Genomic DNA, 7520 nt, shown 5'->3' with positions numbered 1-7520 from the left:
CCTTCCTGTTCACTGATAAACACCAACAGTAAGGAACTAGGTTGTTACATTCCTGTTTACTGATAAACACCAACAGTAAGGAACTAGGTTGTTACCTTCCTGTTTACTGATAAACACCAACAGTAAGGAACTAGGTTGTTACCTTCCTGTTTACTGATAAACACCAACAGTAAGGAACTAGGTTGTTACCTTCCTGTATACTGATAAACACCAACAGTAAGGAACTAGGTTGTTACCTTCCTGTTTACTGATAAACACCAACAGTAAGGAACTAGGTTGTTACCTTCCTGTTTACTGATAAACACCAACAGTAAGGAACTAGGTTGTTACCTTCCTGTTTACTGATAAACACCAACAGTAAGGAACTAGGTTGTTACCTTCCTGTTTACTGATAAACACCAACAGTAAGGAACTAGGTTGTTACCTTCCTGTTTACTGATAAACACCAACAGTAAGGAACTAGGTTGTTACATTCCTGTTTACTGATAAACACCAACAGTAAGGAACTAGGTTGTTACATTCCTGTTTACTGATAAACACCAACAGTAAGGAACTAGGTTGTTACCTTCCTGTTTACTGATAAACACCAACAGTAAGGAACTAGGTTGTTACCTTCCTGTTTACTGATAAACACCAACAGTAAGGAACTAGGTTGTTACCTTCCTGTTTACTGATAAACACCAACAGTAAGGAACTAGGTTGATACCTTCCTGTTTACTGATAAACACCTGGTCTTTGTTATGAGACTATGGATGCATTCCAATGGTTCCCTATATAGTGCACTATTTTGAAAAGAGTTCTATGTGGGTCCAGGTTAGTGCACTAAAAAGGGACTAGGGTTCCATTTGGGACTGAGACTGTGAGTGGCGTAGTAGTGTGAGGGACTGCAGGTAGGTAGGCTATGATGTCAGACATGGATTGAGGTCTTCATCGCCCCCTGTCTGTCTCAGGGAAGTATTACTACCAGAGAATAAAAGATACCACCAGCTGAGAGACAAACATTACACCAGACACAGTACACTATTCACAATGCTTTAGAATCATATATTTCCAAGTGAGAATCTCCGACCAAGATATTATTATGTGATAATAGGCTATAGCCATTATGGACATGAAATATGATTTTATCATCAACCTCAACAAAGGATCACTAGGACAATGGCTCTCTGTACTGTACGTCTGGAAACTCATTCTACCACTGGGAAGCAACGCATATAAACCCTGTGTGTGGTAGAGACTCATCATATGATCTGTCAAATAGTGATAATAGCAAGCCTGCCTGCTCATAGTGGCAGCAGTAGATCACACCAGTTTGTGCGCTGGAAACTTTCACTGTGGTGTGTGAAAAGTTACCACTATTATACTCTGTGTTTTTGTCAATGGCTTTTTCAACTGGGATTATCATAGCCTACACATAATTACATCAAACAACAATGTATCTCGGACAAGTTATGTCTCACTACCCCACTAACACAGTCATATATTTGTTTCTACAGACGGACAATACAATTATGAGGGCTATAATAGCGGTGCTGTACCTGGACGTCAGAACATACCCCGACACTCTATTCCGTTAAAGGGGAGAACAGTAGGAACAACATACCCCGACAATCTATTCCGTTAAAGGGGAGAACAGTAGGAAGAACATACCCCGACACTCTATTCCGTTAAAGGGGAGAACAGTAGGAAGAACATACCCCGACAATCTATTCCGTTAAAGGGGGGAACAGTAGGAAGAACATACCCCGACACTCTATTCCGTTAAAGGGGGGAACAGTAGGAAGAACATCTGTGCCATTACCTTTCACTTGAGCAGCAGAAGAATAGGCTAATATTCCGGAAGATAGACGAGACGGTTATTATCCCTGTCGACAGATTAAACCGTGTTCATCCATAGAAACGCTCCAACGAGTGAAGTTCCATAGACCCTCTCTCTCCTCTCTCCGGCTGCTGTTCGGTGTGATATCCATCTAGAGACCGCTTTAGTCCGCGATGACAGCAGAGCAGAGCAGGGTGCCACCGCTGAAGGATAGCTCCTCCCTCCGCCTTCCTTAATGTGATGATTTGTGGGAATAGAGAGATCCAGCCACACACACAGGCGGAGAAGAGAACGGGGGAGATTTATTTGTTAATGATTGTAATTCAGTCACTGAAGTCTATACTATGAAAAGAGAATAACGGCGAGGTGTGACACTGACGAAGACGTATCTCTGGTTGTGAGAATAGGGCACTAAATAGCAGGCACAAATGGAATAGCCCTATATTCTGGATAATAGACATTACATTGTTATATATATATTTAAAGCAATCGGCATATCATAGCCTATCTCTGAATAAAGCCCCACAGTGGCACCAACTGGCGAGCTGCAGGAAAATGGCTCTAACTTGTTTTTATCATGGAAATAAAAGCAATACTATACGGTCAAATTAAGTCTCTAATATGCTATATTTTTTCTCTATGCTATTTGTCCATAAAGGGTATTGAGTTCTATTCTATTCTATTGGCGCGCTATCGACTGTGCCGCAAAAGCATATGTTCGTGCGGCAGAGTCGATTTCCGCGCTTATTAACCCAGGGTCGTTACAGTATTATATTCTTTGCTTTAAGGATACATTTCCTATGATATTAGTACAGATAGTTAGTTATAAAAAATGTTTGTTATTAGTATGCATTTGTAGCTCAATATGACTCTTAATAAATCGGTTAATGTAACATTATTCAAAAAAATTTAACATGGTCAGGACTGAAAACTACTATTCCCAGAATCCTCTGGCATCAGATGACATAAAAAATGCGTGACGGAAACCAGTTCGTTTCCATGGAGCTGAAGAAGCTTGTGTGTTATCGGTGCTGACAGGCTAATTTACGGATTTTCTCCTCCATTTCAGCTGTGATTCTCTCGTAAATTATACAAAAACCACACGTTGTTTTCTTTCTAAGTGGTCTGATTGATGTTTAACCAATTAATTCAACGAGGGATCTCCATTCAGAATGTTATCACTGGCAATTCTGGGCTGAGAGTAAATCCGTCAAATTCTTGTTGCTCGGAAACCTGTCGAAATGACAGAGCAATTAAATAACAACGAAACTCTCTTTTCTTTCCAACTATTGGTGGAATATATCAGATTAAACAAAACCATAAAATGTCTAAATTATTCCGATGAATTAGCCCTCGGTGTGAGACTACTAGACTTCCCAACTCTGCTCATCTATCAACCAGAAACGTCTACTCCACTGCTAGAACAACGGCTCCATGATGATGATGACGAGGACATTGAGAAGGAAAACCAGCTCTATCAAGCCCATGACACGTTTAAATACCCTTTCAACAAAGGCAAGTCGTGTTTGTTCAAAACCCACCTGGACTCCCTCCACACCCACCTATCCAACACTCCTCTGCACGCTGTGGTCCTGGATATGAGGGGAGAGATTCCCAAGTTGATAGGCAGCTCGCTGGTGTCTCTGGTCAGGTTGATAGACTGTATCAGGTGTGATGTGGAGGTTCATGGTATCTCCTCTCCCTCTTCCCAAGGAGAGAAAGGACTTGTTGATTTATTTAATCTCATGGGGGAGAAAATAGGTGTTATTTCTTTGGGATATAATCTGTTCAGTCTGGGAAGTAGTTCATTACCACATATACCTGATAACAGGGTATTGCCAGTTGGTATTACACACGGGACGGATTCTATGAAATCAATAGAACATTTACAGGTCGATCATGGGGAAGGAACGATGCAACCACTTGACTTGGACATTGACAACACGCCTTCCAAGGTCCTTTATCAGAATATTCATATAAATGGCAAGCCCAGTGAGATAGTGGTGTCAGAAGCACAGCAGACTGTTACAGTTTCAACTGCCACTCAAACAGAACATTCTAGAAGCAAGCGGCATCACCGAACACTCAGAGTGGCTGCTATTGATAAGGAGCATGATGAGGGAAGCCTCTGTGTTCAGCCGCCATCTCTTTACTACAGCAGTCCTGTAGAACAACAGGAGAATGAACCAGACCAGTACGGGGTGTTAGACATGGAGTCTCTCAGGGTAGAGGATCTGGACTTGGGGAATGAGGAGACACCTGATGAGACACAGGTTCCTGCTACAAACCACAGGCGTAGACCGAGACAGGATGTGGTTATGGAGTCTAGAGGCAGGGAAGAGAGGGGACAGCACCAACCCCAGCAGACAGCATCTATCCTAGGGGAGGCTCTGAGACCGCTCCCTCTATTGAACACCTTGCTAGTTGAGCTCGCCCAGCTGAGTGGACAGAGTCAGACCCAGCTCCAGCAGCTCTTCTCCGTCCACCCCAACCTAGCATGGATCTACAGGCTGCTGACAGAGCCTTCTAATGGACAGGTATGATACCGTATGTACATTGTGTCATTTCTTCTGTCTTTATTCTGTCTGTATATTTGTGTCTATTGCTGGCATTTAGCCAAGTCAAATTCTGTGTATATGTGATTGGTATATGTGAATGTGTTTGGTGAATAAAGGTGATTGTGATTCTGACAGGCGGACTGGCCTCAGTCCCAGGGCCTACGAGACACCACAACATCACCACAGAGAGACAGGCAGTCTCCTTGCCCAGTGGTTCCCAAACTATGGGTCGGAGCTAGCCCCAGAGTGAAGAACAGACCGCTTCAGGAACAATGCAGCACTACCACACAAAGTTCTATCAGAAAAACAAACTGGGAGAATACAATGAGTGGCAATACAGTGTCCAAGTCCTCGCCCAAGAAAAAGTTAGGTTTTGGAATGACAAAAACGTTCCGCCTAAGAATGAAGCAGGTTAAACCTTGTGGGATGAAATGCCACCTCCACGAGTGCAGAAAGCAGCAGACAGACAAACAGACACTCAACACCAAGGGTCCTGGAAGGAAATCCAACAACACTAACAGTCAAACAGATCAACCTATAGATGGGAGGAAGCTACTCAATAGGAATGATATTCTAAATGAGAACATTGCGACTGCGATAAGTAGCCTGGACAGAGACTGTGGACGGCAGGGAAACATCTCAACTAGAACCCAGCAGGAACTAACAAACACATTCACAACTAGTGTCAATGCAGAGGATTCTTACTGTAAGAGAGATGACTCCTCCCAGAGATTACCAGAACAGAAAGCATCATCCCACTGCAAGCAGGACAGTCACAGTGATCTGTGGGTGCATATTCCCAGTGTTGATCACACAGAGGAGGTGTTACGGAGTGGAGAGTACGACCATGCTGACTCTGACAGCAGAGGAGACGGGGATGAGACTCCAAGATGCCCCAAACCCAGACCACACCTTTCAGACTCTGGCCACAAGCCCCACATGTCAGACACCAGAAGAAGCCCCAAACCCAGACCGCACCTTTCAGACTCTGGCCACAAGCCCCACATGTCAGACACCAGAAGAAGCCCCAAACCCAGACCACACCTTTCAGACTCTGGCCACAAGCCCCACATGTCAGACACCAGAAGAAGCCCCAAACCCAGACCACACCTTTCAGACTCTGGCCACAAGCCCCACATGTCAGACACCAGAAGAAGCCCCAAACCCAGACCGCACCTTTCAGACTCTGGCCACAAGCCCCACATGTCAGACACCAGAAGAAGCCCCAAACCCAGACCACACCTTTCAGACTCTGGCCACAAGCCCCACATGTCAGACACCAGAAGAAGCCCCAAACCCAGACCGCACCTTTCAGACTCTGGCCACAAGCCCCACATGTCAGACACCAGAAGAAGCCCCAAACCCAGACCACACCTTTCAGACTCTGGCCACAAGCCCCACATGTCAGACACCAGAAGAAGCCCCAAACCCAGACCACACCTTTCAGACTCTGGCCACAAGCCCCACATGTCAGACACCAGAAGAAGCCCCAAACCCAGACCGCACCTTTCAGACTCTGGCCACAAGCCCCACATGTCAGACACCAGAAGAAGCCCCAAACCCAGACCACACCTTTCAGACTCTGGCCACAAGCCCCACATGTCAGACACCAGAAGAAGCCCCAAACCCAGACCACACCTTTCAGACTCTGGCCACAAGCCCCACATGTCAGACACCAGAAGAAGCCCCAAACCCAGACCACACCTTTCAGACTCTGGCCACAAGCCCCACATGTCAGACACCAGAAGAAGCCCCAAACCCAGACCACACCTTTCAGACTCTGGCCACAAGCCCCACATGTCAGACACCAGAAGAAGCCCCAAACCCAGACCACACCTTTCAGACTCTGGCCACAAGCCCCACATGTCAGACACCAGAAGATGCCCCGGACACAAACACCCACACTCTGCCTCCAGCAGTGATAGGTTGGACAGTGTGGGTGCAGTAGAGTACCTGGATGATTTCAGCAGTCTAGAACCTACTGATGGTGACGGGTACTCACCTTCAACTGACCTCAGTAGCCCTGAACCTGTTGGGGGTCGGAGGACTAGGGGGAGGAGCCCTGAGCCTGTTGGGGGTCAGAGGACTAGGGGGAGGAGCCCTGAGCCTGTTGGGGGTGGGAAGACTAGGGGGAGGAGCCCTGAACCTGTTGGGGGTGGGAAGACTAGGGAGAGGAGCCCTGAACCTGTTGGGGGTGGGAAGACTAGGGAGAGGAGCCCTGAACCTGTTGGGGGTGGGAAGACTAGGGAGAGGAGCCCTAAGCATGTTCGGGGCGGGACCAGGGACAAGAGGAGGAGCCGTGTGTCAGGTGACCATAACTCTGACGGCTCCAGTGTCTCAGAGAGAGGCCAGAGAAGAAGAGTGGCTCTTCCTGTTCAAGCTGAGACGTCTCCCCAGCGTTCCCTGATGAACACACACGTCATCAGACGTCGTTCCCAGGCCTCAGCCCTCAGCGTCTCCTCTGACAACAGTGTTGGAGACACGCCTGCATCCATACACTCAGTCCGCTCTACAGCTCAGCTGGCAGCAAGGCCTCGTAGTGGAGGAGCCATGAGGTCTGGTTCTGGGGCTAGAGGAACCTCGACCAACAGGCCTGCTGGTACATGGTCTCAGGGAGCCAAGGGGTCTTTCTCTGAGAGTCTCAGAGCATCAAGACAACTCAGTGACATCCGTACTGACTACATCCCCAAAGAGCCCAAGGACAGAGCACCAGTCAGAGGGTACTCTGTAGACACCCACACTGACTCCATCCACACTCAGAACAGTAGGCCAGACAGGGGGTACTCTGTAGACACCCACACTGACTCCATCCACACTCAGAACAGTAGGCCAGACAGGGGGTACTCTGTAGACACCCACACTGACTCCATCCACACTCAGAACAGTAGGCCAGACAGGGGGTACTCTGTAGACACCCACACTGACTCCATCCACACTCAGAACAGTAGGCCAGACAGGGGGTACTCTGTAGACACCCACACTGACTCCATCCACACTCAGAACAGTAGGCCAGACAGGGGGTACTCTGTAGACACCCACACTGACTCCATCCACACTCAGAACAGTAGGCCAGTCAGAGGGTACTCTGTAGACACCCACACTGACTCCATCCACACTCAGAACAGTAGGCCAGACAGAGGGTA

The sequence above is a fragment of the Salvelinus namaycush genome, unplaced genomic scaffold (assembly GCF_016432855.1).
Source record: "Salvelinus namaycush isolate Seneca unplaced genomic scaffold, SaNama_1.0 Scaffold1286, whole genome shotgun sequence".
Lineage (NCBI taxonomy): Eukaryota > Metazoa > Chordata > Actinopteri > Salmoniformes > Salmonidae > Salvelinus > Salvelinus namaycush.
This window is presented reverse-complemented; position numbering follows the sequence as displayed.